This window comes from Lycium barbarum, chromosome 10 (assembly GCF_019175385.1).
Source record: "Lycium barbarum isolate Lr01 chromosome 10, ASM1917538v2, whole genome shotgun sequence".
NCBI classification, from domain to species: domain Eukaryota; kingdom Viridiplantae; phylum Streptophyta; class Magnoliopsida; order Solanales; family Solanaceae; genus Lycium; species Lycium barbarum.
In genome coordinates, this window is record NC_083346.1 from 103,253,461 (window position 1) to 103,274,479 (window position 21,019).

Below are 21,019 nucleotides of genomic sequence, written 5' to 3' on the forward strand. Positions count from 1 at the left end.
CCCTTATACAGTGCAGTACGAGAATCAACACAACATTTTTACGTGGAAAACTCCTTACTCAAGGGATTAAAAACCGCGATGTACCCCAGTAGGATTTCAACTCCACTAGCCGAGCAACTTCATATTACAACCGGATTTAAGCTAGGAATTAACTCTCATAATCCCTCATCCTTACAATAGCCCAATCGTAACCTTCACCTTGACTACTCTTAGCCAAATAAACTAATACACCTAGACTAATTCTAGCCTAGTGTACCACTCAAATGCACCTTTTGATAATTCAACACCATGACTAACTCTAGCCACCCACATACTAATACACCTAAACTAAATTTAGCGTAGTGTACCACTCAAGAGCTTGTGGAAGCAACCTTGAGAATTTAGAACACTTACAACTAGCTTCCGTTTATAGAAGAGTAGGTTTACAATGTAGCATAAAAGAATAAAGACTCAACTACCTAAGGACCTAATGTTACACCCCGGAAAATGTTCGTTCGCGCACAGTGGATCGACTGGCGAAGGACAATTTCGAGTATCGAACTAGTGATGTCTTAATGATATTTAGGAGAAGAATTATAATTCCCCTTATGTTGGTAATGAAGTGCCAAGTAAGTTTCAAGAAGGACCCATAAGCCAAATATGGGCATAAGCCATCCAAAAAGGGCGAGTTAAGGAAACACTTTCGGAGGATCTGGTTTGTAGGGGTCAAAACTCCATTTTTAAGTCGGCATTTGGGAAAAACACCACAGTATGAAAGTTGTAGATAATTGAAAGATCGTTCCAACCATAGGTCGTGAGCCCTCACATCATATCGGGATCAAAAGTTATGGCCATTTTACGACAGACAGTTCATCACGTTCTGGCATGACATGCGACTCGCACTTGGTGTCGCATGTTCGACATGCGACTCGCACTTGGTGTCGCATGTTGTGCCAGTCCAGAATCTTCTGGACAATTATATATAGACCCAATTTCATTTCTAACTCATTTTTTTCCACCATTTTAGTCCTAAAACCTCTGGAACCCTCTCCAAACTTTCATCCACAAGAAAAATCAAGGGAAACCAAGATTAACAACATCAAATCCATGAATCAAAGTGTATGAAACCCAAGTAAGGTTCATCTTCCTCAAGGAAATCCAAAGAGGGAAAGTAGGGTTTTGGTGCTATAAGGGAAAACTCCACTCAAGGCTTGTCCAACCATCATCCAAGGTAAGTTTCATGACTATTATATGTTGTTTAAGATATTGGAAGGTTAAGGTACTCGACTTGTAGAGAAGCATAACAAATGGGTCATTCAAGAGTGAATAGTGTCATGTTTGGTTAGTAGTGGAATTGAATCATGGATTATAGGGTGTTGTGAGTATGAATAGGTTATAAATGACTTGTAAACCCTGAGATAAATGTGATACGTGGGAAAATACGATATCGAACCTATAACCATAAATGTGATGAAATTGGAGGGAAATGGTGGATTTTGCTAAATGCACATAGATGATGATTGTTGATTGTGATGTTGTGAGTAGCATTGGGAATGTTGGGAGTTGATATAGAACATGGGAAAAGTAGTATAAACAAAGGAAGTGCTGCCCAATTTTTCCTAGAAATAACGACGCATTCTCATAGTTATTTAGCTAATGTACCTCGCATTATTTAATGAAGGTGACGACGTAACATCGGAGGTGAACGAGAGACCGATAGCTTAGCTAAACGACAAAGGTATGTGAGGCTAGTCCTTCCTTCTAATGGCATGAATCTCTTAGCTTGAATTCCTATTCCTTTCATGAGCTCTCACCTTCTAAGAAGTTAGAGGCTTATGCCTATGAATGTCTATGTGGGTTAAGCTATTCGATGTGAGGATGTTATTCCTTGCCTACACTCACCTTAGGTACTAGTCCTTTCAAGGTGAGGCACAATGTCCATAATGGCTCCATAACGTAACCGGGGGATCACGACCTTACGTCACCCCGATATGGTAAAGTTTATCATGAGTCTTATATACGCATTAGGATAAGATAAGTAATTTATGATGAGCATATTATTATGAGTATTTTGCATTGAGCATGTCATGAGCATTTTACACCGTGCCTAGTTGGCCGGGCAGTCACCGCCAAGGCGGGCAGCTATACGGAGACACCATGACCTTCGGGCATGGGCAGACACCACTAGTGGGCGGCATGAGATGGTACCCCGGACGCGGGAGGCCTGGACGCGGGCTAATGTTGTTGATTATCACACCGTTCCGATATGGACGGGCAGCTTGCATATTATGCATATATGAGATTATGATGAGTATAAGTAAGACAACACGCAATACTTCTTTTATGATTGCCATTCAGATTCAGATGTTTCATATTGATGTTCACATTATATTATCACTGTCTTTCTTCATTGTTTATGCCTCTCATACTCAGTACAATGTTCGTACTGACGTCCTTTTTCTTTGGACGCTGTGTTCATGCCCACAGGTAGGCAGGGAGGAGACGTTGCTCCAGATTCCTAGAGTTGCCAGCCGATTAAAAGCCCTCCATTGCTCCGGAGGTGCCTATGACAATCTTTTGTGTACAGTTGTATATGTGTCAGTTCATAGAGGCTCGTAGATACTCGATGTGGGTTGTATGGTCTCAGGGAATGGTCATTTTGCATGCATGTACACATATGTATTATTTTGCTAGCCTATAGGGCTCAAGTATATACAGTACTTTTGTTTCCCAATGAAAATGTTTTTCTTATAAATTAACTATGAAGTGGATAATCGATTGACAAAGAGGCTAAGGAGTAGTAACACGAGTGGTGCTCGGTGGTTAGCACGGGTACCCGTCCCGGCCCTTAGCCGGGTCGTGACACCTAAAGTATCTTCAGTTCTGGATCTGGTCCTTCGGGTTGTTGAGGCTTTGTTCTTGGGGAACACCAGGAGAGGTGGAGACTTGCACTTAGGATGGAGCAATTTGATTTGTGCAAGAATGCTTCTTCATTTGAGCATGGTGTTGTATATGTAGAGGGAAGGGGGTGAGGAGGTGATAGCCCATACTGGTCCTCTGCTGTTGTACTGCTACAATGTCAGCAACTTTACATCTGTAGAGTTGACTTTTCAACACTCCAGGGACATGGTCTCTCATCTGGAGGAACCTGGTCCTTTATCTGTGAGAAGGTGGCAGCCCATACTGGTCCTCTACTGCTGTATTGTTGTTGCACTGCTGTAATGCTATAGTGTCGGCAACTTTACAGCTTTAGAGTTGACTTTTCAATGCTTCAGGGACCTGGTCTCTTATCTGGAAGAATCGGGTCTCTCATCTGTTCTTGAACAGGCTGCAACAACTCTGCTGCAATGTTAGTCTCTTTACAGTTGTACAGTTGACCAAGCAATAGTTGGGGACCTGATCTCATCTGGTCCCTCTGAATCTGTATCTGGTCCTTCATATATGAACAACTATAACGACCCGTTTGGTCGTTATAGTGTTTTGACCCGTTGACCCTTCCCCAAGTTCCGTTAGTATGATCTATGACTTAATGAATTCATTGAGTTGGTTTCCGCAAGTTTTGAGTGTAAATTGAGTCATTGAGGGAGAAACTAGTTAAGTTAGCGAGTTAGAGTTGTTCTTGTTTAAATACATGGTTTGTTGCTTACTTAGCATCATATTGTTAGACTTTGACTGTTATGAGGCGCTTCGAAAATAGAAAACGCGTGTGGAGTAGTTTGTGGCTCCTGTTCTGCATTCGAGGTAGGTTTTGGCTTACTTTAGTTAGACTTTGATTAGTGAAACGTATGTATTGTGTAGAATTGACGGAAGAAAGCATGATTAGGTATTTGGACATGGTGTTTTGGTTGGATATTAGCTTGGTTGGTATGACTTCTGATTTTGTGGACTCGTCGTCATTACATTATATACTGAAATATGAGGTGTAGTTGTATTCATACTATGGTGATTCGGGATGGATTTCTATTAGGTTGATTGTTGTTGATGGTGGCTTGTTGCCCTATTATTGTGATTAGTTTTATTGCCTAAATTGTCGTGTTGTACTCAGTTCTCTCTTATTGTGACATATATTATCAGAGAAAGGAAGGATAATGAGTTTAGGATTGAATTGTGATATAAACTTATGACAGTACGTAGATGAAAACTTGATGTATTATTTACTGTTGATGATAATATATAGAAAAGTGGAGCTTCTTGCTGATACAAGACTTAGTTGTGAGGCGTATTTGCTACATATGGAAGTAAAGAGGGACATAGACTATTATGTTGGTTGAGATGGTCTGTATGATTCATTTCATGGCTGAATTGATCCAAGTCTTGATATGACTTATGGCTTTGCGACTTGTACCTACACTGTTGCTTTATTGGTTTGCATTGATTTACCACGTTTACACTCATTTATGCATTCATACCCTTATACATGGTGAAAATGGTTCGGAAATGATTTATGAAAGAATTGTGGCATGATGTCTTGTGTTTGACATTGATATTGCTAATTGTTCATAGTCCATACATAATAATGAACTGGAATACGTTGAGACATACATTGTGATGTGAAATTAGTGAAGAAGTTAATATAATCTTCTTGTTGAACTTGTGCTACTATTTGATACATGTTACTTTGATGAATTGATCATTGAGAGTGATGTGACAGTGTTACTATACTTATGAAAAGGCACATTTGACCGGGGTGAGGATGTGGCCTAATTGTGAGCTCGTGGTTCGAGGTCCGTTCCGGAACGAGAGGTACTTGATATGGCCCGCGTCGGAGGTTCTTTTCGGAGCGGAGGTTTATGCTCGGGTCCGAGGAGTATTCCAAAACGAGCGGTACATGGACACTATGGGTCCCCTGCAGGTCATGACTACTGAGCAAATGCAATCAGTTAGCATGTATGTACAGTTCGAGTGACTGGCCAGTGCACTGCATTACATTGCACATCATTACATTTTATTCTGCGTTATTATATGCTCGTTTGGTTCTGATTTTGGTATGGATGTTGAATGCCTATTGTGATAATAAATATGACCATTGACTAAGTTAAATTATAGATTAGTGACTCTACCTAGAGATGGAACTTGGACTCGTGATTATTAGGTGAGATTATGGAGACTTGACAGACTTGTGGTTTAGAAGCTTCATCTTAGGCTGTGACTCTGTTATGGGATGTTTTGTGACTTGGATTTGAGTATTAAGTGCCTATCTGTTTATCTTGTTGATTTTATACTTATATGCGTGAACTAATCTTAGTCAGCCTATGATGCTCACCAGTATATTGTGTTTGTACTGGTACTACCTTGCTGCACCCTTTTTGAGTGCAGATATTGTTTCAGAGATTTCATCCAGACTACATCTCTGGCTTGAAGCTAGTTGTCTTGATCGGATCCGAGGGTGAGCTTCTACCCATGTCATGCCACCTGAAGATCTCTCTTTCCGGATATCTACTTTTATTCTAGACATTATCTATTATTATATTTGAGATATACTTCATTCTTTAGACATTGTTAGTTAGAGTCCTTATACGATGACCTTTAGATCTTGGGAGTGTAATAGTTAAGACTTCCGCAATTATATTATCTATTAATTATGAATTATTTTATTTATTTATTCATTCACATTATCATTGATTGTTTGAGTATAAATGATTTAAGAAATTGAAACTGGCTAATGATTAATCGGTTAAAAGGTAAGGGTTCGCCTACTAGTGATAATAAGGTAGGTGCCTGCACGATCGGTAATTAGGGTCGTGACAACATATCCTACTGAGAACCTGATCTCATCTGGTCCCTCTGGTCCTTCATATATGAATATCCTATAGCTTGTGTAGTGAGACTGATTGCATCTGTTTCTTCAAGGAGCATGTCAACATAGCAGCACATGAGATATTTGGTTCCTTAAAGTTTGTCAAATCATCAAAACATAAGGTATCGTAACTCATCAAAGATTTTCTTCAGGTGCAATAGTCACAGGAACTGGATCAACATCAACTAAGCTCTCACTGCTATGAGAATCAACCTTCTCAGCTTTGTCAAAATCTTCAATTGCCTGGTCTTCAAAGAGCACAATATCACGACTTCTAACAAGTTTCTTCTCAACTGGATCATAGAAACGATAGCCAAATTCGTCATGACCATAACGAATGAAGATTTATTGTCTAGTTTTAACTTTCAGCTTTGACCTCTCATCCTTAGGAACATGCATAAAAAGCCTTACACCTAAAGACTCTCAGATGAGCATAAGAGACATCCTTACCAAACCAAACTTTGTCAGGGACATCACCATCCAAAGCAACTGATAGGTACTGTCATATTCCATGTTTTGATGATTGTCTAACTACGAAGAACCAGAATGAGACCCGGTCCTCCAGTTACTCTCTTCATACAGTAGACAGCAACAATGGTCCTCCAATTGCTCTCTCCATATAGTCAACAACCACAGCTGTAAAGCAACAACTGTTCACTGCGCAGTAGTCTAGTATAAAAGCAATATGTTACAAGGTTTTTTAGGGTGTCTTGAAAAACCTAAATTCATAACAAAAGCTTAGCCGTCACAAGGTTATTCACGTACCATCCAAGACAAAGCTACAACAGATTAAAGGGCTCGCTCATTTCAAAGGAAGATACTTCAAGTTCTCAAGTTGTTGAGTTTTGTCATTTGTGCTAAAACTGTAAACCTGCTCTTCTCTTTAAAGAAAACTGTGTGTAGGTGTCTTAAATCTCAAAGTTTCTTCCACAAGCTCTTGAGTGGTACACTAGGCTAGATTTAGTCTAAGTGTATTAGTATGTAGGTGGCTAGAGTTAGTCACTGATTGAATTCTCAAAGGGATCCTTTGAGTAGTACATTAGGCTAGAGTGAGTCCAGGTGTATTAGTTTCCTGGGCTAGAGTTAGTCAAGCAGAAGTGCTTGCAATCAAAGTATTGCAAATGTTGAGGGACTATGGGAGTTAGTTCATAGGTTACGATAGAGTTGTAACCTGAAGTTGCTCGTGTAGTGGAATTGAAATCCTACTGGTGTAGGTCGTGGTTTTTAATCCCTTGAGAAAGGAGTTTTCCACGGTAAAATCTTGCCTTTTGTACTTACTGTATTGCATAAGGGAACCGGTACTCAACCAGGTCTCTTCATATTGTGTTTGATGGCCACATAACTTGTCTCAGCAACAGAAGGAGATATATTGATAACATAAGCAGCAATATTAAGTACTTTTGTCCAAAATGAATCTGGAAACTTAGCATTTGAAAGCAAACATCTAACCCTCTCAAGTACAGTTCTGTTCATCCTCTGTGCTAAACCATTTAATTGAGGAGTCTTTGGAGTAGTTTTCTGATGCCAAATACCTTGCTGTCTGCAATGATTATCAAAAGGACCAATGTATTCCCCACCATTGTCTGAGAGGATGCATTTTAGTTTCTTCTCTGTCTGTCTCTCAATCAAGGCCTGAAAAGTTTTGAACATATCAAGTACTTAATCCTTAGACTTCAAAGGAAATACCCAAAGTTTGCAAGAATGATCATTAATAAAAGTCACAAAGTAAAGTGCACCACCACGTGAGCTTATTTTAAAAGGACCACACAAACCAGAATGTACAAACTCCAACAAATCAAGCTTTCTTGAAGGTGAATGACTCTGAAAAGAAACCCTTTTCTGTTTTCCGGTTAAGCAATGAACGCATTTCTTTAACTTTGCTTGTTTCACTCCAGAAAGCAAATTCTACTTAGCCAAATTATCAATTCCTTTCTCGCTCATATGACTCAACCTTCTATGCCATAACTCTAATGCAGTATCATTCTCCACCAAATTTACTGAGTCACTACAAGTGAAACCCTGAAATAAGTACAAGTCAGATATCTTGTTACCTCGAGCCACAGCCATTGAACCTCTAAGAAGCTTCCACTGGCCACTACCAACAGTTTGATCATAACCCTCATCATCAAGCTTTTCTACAGAAACTAAATTCAAACAAACATCTGGAGCATGCTTGACATTGTTAAGAACCAACCTCAAACCATTCTTACTTTTCAAGCAAACTGTGCCAATGCCAAATACCTCAACCTCAATATCATTGCCCATTCGTAACATTCCAAAATTACCTGGAGTATAAGAAGAAAATAATTCCTTCTTTGGCGTGACATGAGAAGTGCCACCTGAATCCATAAACCAGGTAGACTCATCACAAACAAGATTAATATCATTTTTACTACAAGCAACAAGAAAGATCATTTTCAGCAATAACAGCAACACGATTTTCATTATCGCCTTCTTTCGTTTGCTTTTTCTGATCTCTCTTAAATTTGTAGCAAATTTTATTGATGTGCCCTTTCAAGTGACAATAGTCACATGTAAGATTCTTGTACCTGGAGGATCTTGACTTGCTTCTACTTTTGTCTTTGTCATTTTGACCTCTAAAATTGCTTTTCCCATTGTCTTCAGTAACCAAAACATCTGAGTGTTAATTTGAAGAAGACAAAGCTTGATATCTTCTTCTTATCTCTTCATTCAAAATACCACTCTTAGCATATTCCATAGTTACGCCATCACTGAGAGCAGATTTAGTCAAAGAAACTCAAAGAGTTTCCCAAGAGTCTGGCTGAGTATTAAGAAGCCAAAGTCCCTGTATTTCTTCATCAAACTTAACACCCATTCCGGACAGCTAATCAAGGACACACTGAAAATCATTTATATGATCAGAAATAGGAATGCCCTCTTTGTATCTAATATTCGTCAATTGTTTCAATAGGAACAACTTTGCCAGTCTTCGAAGCATAAAGTGTCTCGAGCTTTTCCCTCGAGCTTTTCCCGTAAGCTTTTAGCATTTGTCTCATTCACAATATGATTTCGAACATTATCTTCAACCTATTGCCTAATATAGCCACAAACCTGTAAGTGCTCAGATTCCCAATCCTCATCTTCAATAGACTCGGGTTCTTAGAAACAAACATAGGTAAATGCAATTTCTTGACAAATAGAAAATCTTTTATCTTGTTTTTTCAAATATGGTAATTACTGCCATTTAAACAAACCATCTTGCTCATATCTGCCTCCATCATTCAAATAGACAATCAACACAAACAAAAATAACCATAAACTCTAATACCACTTTGTTGGGAAGAAAACAAGTAACAACCAAATTGCATGACAGGGTAACAACGGAAGAAATACCTAAGTCAAAACTTCCCACACTATTTTCCAAGAGAAGACAATAAACACTAGCACAAATGAAAATCCGGGCAGCAACTATACCAACAATAAAATAGCAAAGCAAGCAAAAATAAATCAAATGCAAGAGACACCAAATTTACGTGGTAAAACCCCTTCAAGGTGGAGAGGAAATATCCACGAGACCTCCAGCCCACAAAAGCTCCACTATAATCAACACGAGTTACAATAATGTTCTCCAAATGGCTATAACATCAACACCAAACATGGAGAAACATTACATAAAAGATCCCTAAAAACGAGCTACTGTTCGTACTCGAAAACTGAAGCTACATACCGCAAAATTCAATCTCCACCGTTGAAATCGAAGAACTAGATGTTGAGAACGCCCAGTTCAAATTTGAAAAGGATCCAGCGGTCGGGTAATGCTATTTGAAGCGGACGACTGTAGCAGAAAATTTCTGGACGAAAATCTGCACTTCCCTCTCACTTTTTCTCTCTACATGGCTGCTATAAATTCAGTCTTGTGTTTTTTAAATAAGACATAAGTTGATCCTAGATATAGTGGATTTTAAATAAGACCAAAGTTGATCCTATATATAGTGGATTTTAGGACAAAGGTGGCCTGATCCAAATTGAATTGAATTTTATTAAGGGAAAATGAATTAATAATACTACTTAAGACTCTATATTACAAAACATAAATATACTTTTTCTTATTTACAAAACATACCAACAAAATTACAAAGTATACCAAATAGAATACCAGATTTGAACTTAATGAGATACCCACGATTTTGGGCATTTTTTAAGAAAAGGAATCTGATTTTAAATGTGGACTTAATTATAGGATAATTACCAATCAACTTCTTCTCCTTTTTTAAAATATTCTTCTCTCTCTCCCTCTCTCCCTCTCTCCCTCTATGATAGACACCATTTCTAGACCTAAAATTCATCTTCTCTCATAATATAAATTTTCAAACTAATATTACAATTTTTTTTATTACTGACATGTGTATTAATTGTATATAAAAATTGATTTGTATCATTTTGAGATATGTGCGATCATTATGTGTTTGAAATCTGTATAAATGTTGAAAACTAGTATATGTATGAAATGTGTATGGAATCTGCTATATACTATCATTTTTTAGATATATGTGGCATAGTGTGTATGGAATGCGAATAATTTGATATAAATTAATCTAAAAAATGTTGAAAATTATACGGGTATGGAATGTGGTTTGTATCAATCAAAAGACTTAATATACAATATATACTTTCTCATAATCTATACATACTTTGATTAGATTTTATACAATTTATATGTACTTTATCATAATCAAAATATACATACAACTTTTATACATGTTTCATACATAAAAATTATAATGAATTTATACATTTATACATATTGCATACAAAAATCTGCACAAATTTATTTTCTGGTGTATGAACTTTGTATGGAATCTGGTTTGTATCAATTACAAATTTATTATACATAATTTCTCAAAATTTATACATACTTTGATTAAATTTTATACAATTTATATGCACTTTATCATAATCAAAATACACATAATTCTAATGCATATTTCATATACAAAAATTATAACAAATTATACAGTTATACATAGTGCATATAAAAATTATACATATATGTTTTCTGATGTATATAAAAACTACCGATTAGTATTGACTTTTTGAATAAAAGTTGAAGAAAATTAGAGAACAATATCTCTTAATTTTGAATGGGGAGATAAAAGTGGATGAAATAAAGGAGCATGGAGAAAATCAGGTAACAATATATTTTAATTTTGATTGGAGAGAGAATTGGATAAAATAATGAAAGCAATCTCCTTACCTTATTTAATGTGTTTTATTTAATTCTTTTTAATTTAACTTATTTGTACAGATTTTGTAACAAATCTATTGATATATTTTGTAAACTGAAAAGTATCGTTATATTCCGTAAATATAACCTCTTAATATGTACATATATGTTTTTTTGCCTTTTTATTAATCCAAATCTACATAGGAAGGGAATTGTCAGAGTCTAGCTACAAATGTGCCGGCATAATGAATAGGCAAAAATAAATGACTAAGGTAGCATTAAAGATAGTTCCTAAACCTTAAAATCTATACCAACAAAGAGTATATAGAATGGTAAATGCAAGGCCCGTAAATTCGTACCTTCATTAAGCTAATTCGGGGCTTAAGATATTGCCGCGGAATCAAGTTTGGGAATGTGAGACCTACAAGAGAAGAATGAAAATAAAAAAGTTTATCTACCTTATTTAAATTTTCAAGTTTGAGATCTGAAAATTAAAAGCGGATTCAAAATTTAATTTTAATTTATGATTTCTGGATTAATTCCTTTTCAAATGGATTTTGGATAGATTATTATTCATACGAAGTTAATTTCTCAACACAAATAAAAAAGTTGAACAAAAGTTATTGAGTGATTCGAACATGTAACTTCAACGGTAGATTTATCCCCACTGAAAATATAAAGTTTTTCCAATAGAAACATCAAAACCTCATATAGTATAGTAGGCTTTGCACCGCGCAAATTTGAATAAACCTAAATACCTAATGCTTAAGCGGAAAAATAAAAGGAAGATTTCCACTTACACAACAGTTCGTTGATGATTGATGATAAGAGGATAATATGGCGTTAACTCATAATGCCATTTTTTTGCTTAAATTTTGTTCTCCTTTCATAAATTATTTAGTTAAAACAATAGTAGTATTAATTAGTGGAATCCTCCTAAAGCCTGATTAGGCATGCAGTTGAGGGATTATTTAGTTGGATCCACTAAAGCATGCGTAACCACATTTTCAAAGTTTGATGACTCTAGTTGTATAATCTTTCTTGCTTTTTGACTAATGCAAACACTGACACTTGCATCTTTCTATCCAAAAAATGATGTCGATAATCATTAAAAATCTAACACTGATGTCCAAAAAGTTAAAGTCCCATGATATTAAGCTGACTCCAATAGTTATTACTCGCTTCGTTCCAAAAACACTCGATACACTTAAACATGCACAATGTTTAGTGTCAACTTTTTTCAAAGAATTAATTACATTGAATGCGTAAAAAGTGTAAAATTAATGATTTTAAATGTAAAAGAAACTAAAAAATTTCAGTCAGACCTCTCTATAATAGTCATACTTTATAATAACATTTTAATAATAAAATGATTTTACTATAACGGACAATTTTTTTTTTATGAACTGATTTTCATTTTATGGGGTATTATATGCTAATAATAACAATAATTTTACTATACCAATCAAAAAATATTTGGACAAACGACGCTATTATAAAAAGATATGATTGCAGTTATGAATGGATGCATGACATACTATGTTTACTAACACAAAATACAAAGCACATAAAAAGGTCAAATGATTTGCTTGAACAATAAAATAGGCCAATTAACTATTTTGGAATGATAACACTAGTGGTAATGAAAACCAGTTAATATACATCAATGAATAAGAGTATTTGAAAGGATCTGTTGTCAAGAGTCCGGAACCAAAATGCCCAAAAAAAAAATCATTTTGAATCAAAATACCCCAACAAAAAAAAAGTTATAAAACTACCTTTAGCGCAGTATTTTGCTGCGCTATAGAAGCAGTTAAAAAAAATCTATAATGCAGTAAAATACTGCGTTATAGAAACAGTACAAAAAAAAAATTTGGCCAACTTTATTTTTTGCAACACTTTAGTGTTTTTTTCCATACTTTGACCAATGATTAGTCGTGTGTCAAGACTCCGAAACGTCAATATTTTATATAGAACCTGATATTTTTTTCTGCGTACAATAATGTAGGCTCAATACATCAAGGATACGTAAACGTTCGGATCATCATTTTAGGGGTTGAAAAGGTGCCCCAAGTAAGTTTTGTTTGTAAACTTTAGGTTTAAGTGTTCTATATACATAGACGTCCATTTTTGTTTGAAGACTTGTTGTCATTAGCTTAAAGTTTTTTTATTTTTAGGGTTTAGATTTAAGTGTGTTATTTTTTAAAGCGTAACTTTATTTCGAATATACGCGGTTTTTTGCGCTCGGACGTCCGATTTACGCGATTTTTTTTCCGCAACGTATTCGAAAGAAAGTTACACATTAAAAAATAACACACTTAAGGAACTTAGTGTTTTTTTCCATAAAAAGATCGCAACATCTTATTTTAATGAATCTTTTCTTCGCAGCGCTTAGTGTTTTTTCCATACTTTGACCAACGATTAGTCGTGTGTCAAGACTCCGAAACGTCAATATTTTATATAGAACCTGATTTATTTATTTTTTGCGTACTGTAGGCTCAATACATCAAGGATACGTAAACGTTCAGATCGTCATTTTAGGGGTTGAAAAGGCACCAGAAGTAAGTTTTTTTTTTTTTAAACTAAAGGCCACCGTGAAGGTGGAATTTTATTAATAAAGAAAATATATACACATCAATCCAGAAGAGATTGATCCAGCTAAAAAACAAAGAACAGAAAGTACAAAAAAGATCAATCCAATAAGATTGATCCTAAAATGAAAGAAAACACAAAAAATCTAGTGACTTATGGCCAGTAGAAGTAGACATGAACAGATTACACCAACTAGAATCCAAGAGCCTTGGCTTGATAACTTCTATCACACCTCAAAGTCTCACAGGTGGAAAGCTTCAAGTCATCTGAATCATTCTTCAGGCAATCTTGAAAGTAGTTGTATATTGTTGTATATATCACCTTCTGCATGAAAACCAGGTCACTATACTACTTGATCCATAGCTAGTACAATCTACTACTTAGATCATGAGCATCACGCCATTTATATTGAGGAATGAGCATGCCAAGCACACTGATACCACCCTAATACATATGCTGCAATTACTCACAATCTGTTGAAAACACTGTACTCATCAATGGTTTAAAGTTCTGGTGTCAAAGACTAATCTGGTGCTTTGTCTTGAAGAGTTTTTATTCTCAAGTTAGGAATTCCTCTTTTTTTCCATATTCAGAATCCTCTTAGCTTGACTTGGTAATTCCTGAAAATTATGAAACTGAACTGCACCTGCAAAATCAAAAATCAAGTTAGTTAAAAAATCTGCAAGTCCATTTCCTTCTCTATGTATATGCTCCACAGTCACTCTTTGATCTTCCATCATCCTCTTGATATCATCCACCAACATTGAGATGATCCAAGGGATCTTCCATTCAGCATTTATAATCTTCTTCATGGTCATGGAATCAGTCTCTTTAATCAATGGAAACAGTTGCTTTTCCACACGGTACATCAGTCCCATTCTAATAGCCTCAGCCTCAGCAACAATATTTGATCCATCTGTCAGAATTTTAGCAGCTGCATACACCAAATCTCCCTCTTCATTTCTGATACAAAAAGCAGCAAAACTTGGTCCTGAATTTCCTTTAGCAGCTACATTAGTATTACACTTGTAGAATCCAGATACAGGTCTCATCCATTTAATAATTCTGCATATAACAGTTTGCTTATATCCTTCAAAGAATTGAATAATCTGATGACATCTAGTTAGAATATTTAGTCCAGGAAACTGAACTTTACATAACATATAAATGTTCAGATTTATGTCATATAGCACTCTATTCAGATTCATATTACCACCATGTAGCCTATTGTTTCTCCACTTTCATATTTGCCACACAATGAAAGCAGGCACTGCTTTGTATATTGTCTTCATTTTGAAATGACATTTTGCTTCCCACCAACTTCTTATGGCATGTTTCACCTGAATACAATTCATGCTCAATCCAGCCCCTATATTAAATAATCTCCATACCTTAGTAGCCAAATCTCCATAGATGGTTAATAGTCTCAATCTGAGCAGTATGACAGCAACAACACTTTGAGACTATAGGAATGCCAATACTTGCCACCACTTCATCAATTGGCACTTTAAACTTCCACAATCTCCATATGAAGAATGAAATTTTAAAAGGCACACCTTTGATCCACATATTCTGAAATGGCACTGTTACATTAGCTTTTTGTCTCAATAACTCCCATGCACTACTTACTGTAAACCTTCCTGTACTTGTCATCATCCACCAAGGTCTGTCCCATTCATTTGATGCATATTTAATATCAATTTCCTGTATTATATGCTGCACAATATCTTCAGGAAATAGCTGCATGAGTTTGTTGATATTCCATCCTCCATTTAACATAAGCTCAGAAACATCTTCAGCATGATCATTGATTTGCCAGGACTGGGGAACCACATAGCTGAGAGCACCTAACTTAGTCCAATTGTCAAACCAGATGTTTGAACTTCCAATCTTTGGCTCCCACCAGATTTCCTGCTCTATACTTTCCCTTGCTTCCAACATCATCGTTCGGACTTGTGACTCTCCCTTCCATTGAACCACCTGAGGAATTTGCTTCTTACAGTATTTGTTCCATATGAAATTAGCCCAAAGAGAAATAGTGGTTCTAAACTTCTACCAGAGTTTAGCACATAAGGCTTTGGACATGTCATAAATAGACTTGAAACCCAAACTTCTTTCATGTTTGGGAATGCTCATGTTAAGCCAAGATGACCAGTGTCTGCATCTTCCTTCCTCCTTATTATTCCAAAAGAACCTGGCAAAGATCCTGTGTAGTTCTTTTATAACACATTTAGGAGGCCTTATAGCAGATAGAACATGAATTGGGATACTGATAAGTTGGTATTTTACCAACTTATCTCTTCTTTAATCTTATATTTTTGCTATATTTGCTTAAGAAAATAGTGTATTTAATATCATTTACATCTATTTTACAGGTCTTATGTGATTTAGAAGTGATCAGAAGAAACCAAGTGAAAATTTAGTCAAAAAGAGGCCAAATGGGACAGTTTTGCAAAAACGGGACAGAACTGCAAAAAACGGGCAGAACTGCAAAAAACGGGCAGAACTGCAAAAACTGAAAGTTGGGGCATATTTTGTCATTGTTTTGACTTGGAAAAATCTGGGCATAAAGAGAGGCTTAGGGCAACAAAACATGATCATCTTTGGCACAATACACAAGTTCTTGGAGGCTAGGGTTCATCACCAACACCTTGGAAGAGAAGATTTGGAAGCACCCAATGAGAAATTCTTTACCCATTTCTTCTACTCTTGCTTTGTATTGAATATTTATGTGTGTAGTATTTCATTTCAATACTTGAACCTTGTTTATGGAAGTATATATTGTTTAAGTTTGGATTGAATCTCTTGTTTTGCTTATGTGTTGAATGATTTTATTCCTAATGAAGTGGGTTATTGTTTCTTTAATTAATCTCATTTTGAATGATTCTTAAGGGAGTAGCTAACCCTAAGACTTGCCCATTTATTTCGATTTAAACTTGGAAGAGGCAAACTCGGGATTGGGAAAGATTAATTAACAAAAATTTGGGGTGTTAACCCTCATCTAATGAAAATCGACCTAGGGATAGGCGACACCACTTGTAGCCATATTCGGGTGTTCTTAATGCTCCTAATTGCTTTAGGGATATTCAATTAGGTAGTCTAGTTAGTCTTCGGAAGAAGCTAATTTAGAGTCATTATCCGAGGCTAAGTAATATAAACTCACTATTATTTGTAAATCATGAAGTACATTGGATCGTTACTTGAGCGTAGTTTCCCTTGTATCCATGCTTGTGACCATTGATCATTTTACTTGCTTTCTAGGTTAGTTTACATTTTTGCATTAGTTATAATTTTATCTCAAACAAAACCAAAATATTATCTATCGTTTGGCTTTAGCTATTATTGGTGAAAATTCCTACTTTTCCTAATCGCCTACATATTGTTCTCTGTGGGATTCGACCCCGACTCATAGTTGGGTAATTATATTTGCATACGACCATGCCCATTCTAATTAATATGGTGGATTTGGACGTTATCAGATACTTTGAAGGACACTTGTAATCAACACTGTTTTTCCTCCATAAGACAGTAACTTGCCTTTCCAAGTTTGCAACTTGTCTTTGACTTTCTTCAATAACTCAGTATAATCCACTTTCCTTTTCCTGGAATGAGTAATTGGTACTCCAAGATATGTAAAAGGAAATTGTCCTCTCACAAATCCTGTTACTGCTGCAACTTGCTGACTTAACTCATCTGATACTTTGCTGAACATATAAAAAGAACTTTTCCTCTTGTTTATCAGCTGTCCAGATATTTTCTCATATTCCTGAAGAGTATCCATGATCATCTGTAAAGATTGGTTGTCTGCTGAAGAAAAAATGATTGTGTCATCTGCATATACCAGATGATTCAGCTCAGCACTCTACTTTGGCATCCCATATCCAACAAAACCAGGCTGATCAAACAAAGAGTTTAATGCTCTTGAAAGAACTTCTGCAGCTATAATGAAAAGAGCAGGAGAGAGTGGATCCCCCTGCTTGACACCCCTTGTAGAGTCAAAGAAACCATGTGCCTGACCATTTAGAAGTACAAAATACCAATTATTTGCCAACAGCCTCCATATAAGGTCAATGAAAATTGAAGAGAATCCCATCTTTTCCATCACTTTACAGAGGTATAACCATGAGACCCTATCATATGCTTTTGTCATATCCAACTTAATCACAACATTTGCTGGTTTTCTTCTCTTCCTTATATCAGTTACAATTTCCTGTGTCAACAATACATTCTCAATTATATTCCTGCCCTTAACAAAACCTGATTGATTTAGAGAAATCACCCTTGTGAGTAACTTGTCCACTCTGTCATGAACTACTCTTGATATGACCTTATTAATAAAGTTGCTAAGACTTATAGGTCTCATATCAGAGAATGACTCAACAACATTCTTCTTTGGCAGCAAAACTAGATTCGTGTGAGTGATTGACTTGGGAAGAGTCTGTCCTTCAAAAAAAAGCTTTAACAACACTAAATACATCAGCCTTGATCACCTCCCAACACTTCTGATAAAAGATCCCAGAAAATCCATCAGGGCCACAGGTACTGTCCCCATTATTCTATACTTCCTCCATAGTAGGTTGTTCAGCAAGTAGTATATTATCCTCCTCTCTAATCAGTTCAGGAATATGATTAAGAATTGGAGAATCTTCACTAACCTCCTCATGAGTAAATTGCTTATGGAAAAAATTAATAGCTTCAGCAGCAATTCTATCAGCATCCTCTAGCCAATTTCCAGTAGCATCTTTAATCCTCTTAATCTGGATTATTTTCCTTCTTCCTTTTACCAGACTATGGAAATATCTTGTATTCTTATCACCTTCTGAGAAACAGTCCATCCCAGCTTTTTGCCTCCAGAATTCTTACTCATAGTGAAGATACAATTTAAGTTCTGCTTGTGCCCTTTGCATAACCATTCTATTTTCTTCAGATGGATTCTCCTCAAACAAATTCTCTTTAATCTTAACTATATCCTCTCTGATTACTAGTTGTTTAAAAATGTCCCCAAAAGTAGCCTTACTCCATGTACTTAAAGCAGCTTTCAATTTCTTCATCTTGAGTTTAAAGGACAGAAACACATCATCAGATAAGACTGCTTCCCATTGCTGCTTAACAAAGTCAAGAAAAGTATCATGTTCCACCCAGAATTTGAGAAATCTGAATGGTTTGATAAAATTGTCCACTTGATCTCCACAAGATACAAGTAATGGTGTATGATCAAAACCAATCCTTGACAAATGCTCCACTTCTAGCTGTCCAAACCAATTCTGAAATGTATCATTATGCACAATCCTGTCCAATCTCTTAAAAATACAGTCATTCGCAGCCCTACCATTCCACCAGGTAAAAGGACTCCCTTTGAAAGGCATCTCATGCAACTCACAAGAATTCAGACAAAAGGCAAAATCTTCATATTCTTGTGGCAATACTGGTAAACCTCCTATTTTTTCTTCTTCATTCATTATAACATTGAAATCTCCACCAATCAGCCAAGGAGATGTCATGTTACTAGCCAAGAAGTATAAACTATCCCACAACTGCATTCTCTCTATTTCTGAACATTTAGCATAAACCATTGTAACCACCATATCTCTATTCAAATCTTGAAAATTCAGCTTTACAGTAATGGATTGTTCAGTATCCAACAGAACCTCAACATCTACATTGTGTTGCACAAAAAACCAGATTTTACCATTACAGTTGAAATTAGCATAAGACATTTCAAGTCTCCTTCTATATTTCTGAATCTGTCTCTGATGCTGAAAAGGTTCCATCAGAGCTACCAAAAAGAACTTGTGATGCTTATTTAACATTTTAACTCTATGAAATTCTTGTTGGGACTTCACTGATCTTATGTTCCAGAATAAGGATTTAACAATCATTTAACAGATTTCTTAGAGTTATTCCTTGTTGAGTACCTCACTGTTTGTGGAACATTAGAATTTTGCTTTCTTCCTTTTCTTGGCCCTTTGCTTTGTGATTTTGGAGATAATCCTGCTTCTACACACATCTGTTGTAGATTCATATCAATAGCAGCACCATCAGCATCTTCCTTCTTATTGTTGACCAAAGTCAACTTATCATTTTTATCCTGTAGCTTGTGAGAAACTACATCATGCAAAGCCTTATTAGGTGATATCCTTACAACAACACTCAGCGGTTGAACCTCCCTAACATCAGGAATAATGGCCAAAGCTAAATTCCTTTGTTCTGCATCAGCAACTTTCTCAGGATAATATCTAACCAACTGCAAGTTACAATTAGAATTGTGTACCTCCTCATTAGAAATCTCCTCATGTAATTCTTTATGAGGAGAAGCTTTCTTCTGTTTAGCTACTACATTAGAATTATTCTTCAGAGTTAAAGCCTGAGCAGAAACCTCCTGATCCATGGAACCAGTCTTACTTGGAAAGCAACTAATAACCTTTTTATCATCATTCTCCAAACAAATTGAGAACTTTCCAATCTCACCTTGCATCTTCTCATTAGAAACTTCATTCAAATTCAGATCACCTACTTGAGTACATTCAGACATCTGATTTTCCAGAGAAACTTCAGAAGCCTCTTTTACATCATGATACCTGTTAATTACATCAAAACTCTGATGAAAATCTTCATCTTCATCCCTAACACCCCTATCTTTCTCTCCTAGTTGCTGATCATCTGTATCTGCAAGTGCTAGTATACTGATCAAGTTATTCACCCCATCCCCCGGATCATGTATAACTTCCAAAACACCTTTGTTTTGGTCAACTTCATCTTTGCCCACATATTAATTAAAGGGTTCTGACACTCCTTCTCCAACATTAAGATCTTCATCAATTCTTCCATGCACCATTACAGACTCTTGAACATCTTGAGATAATTCATTATCCTCCTGTTCTTGACAGTCATGAGCCTTCTTTGAACCATAATCCACTTTAACCTCCTGAGATTCTGCTTTGCCATCCAGCTGTGGATTATTAATCTCTTTTTGAACAAGATCACCATTAACCTGCTGTGTTTTGTCAATAGCTACTACAGTTTGATTATCAGCTTCATTATTATGCACTTTAGCATTTCATTCTCATAAAATTTACCCTCCTCTAGAGAATTGGTTCTATTCTTAGCCTGATGTTTGTCCTGAGACAAAATTGTAGCTTCTACACCATCATGCACATTATTATGATCCTTCCTGTCATCTACAGATGCAACTGCAACCCTTTGTTCTACAAAAACATCCTCTTCATTACTTTTATTCTCATTGCTCAACTTATTAACTTCAGTATCCTCTACTCCTTGGTTCAATACCTCAAATTTGTTTGACACCTTAATTTCTTTGTTTCCATCATCCTTCCCAGTTGGAATCACTTTGTTCTTGTGCTGCCCTTTGTTTCCAGGATAAGTTACCACAGTACCACTGGATAACACTTTTGGTAAATATTGTTGCATTGGTTTTTTCCACCCCCTATATCCTCTATATCTTCTTT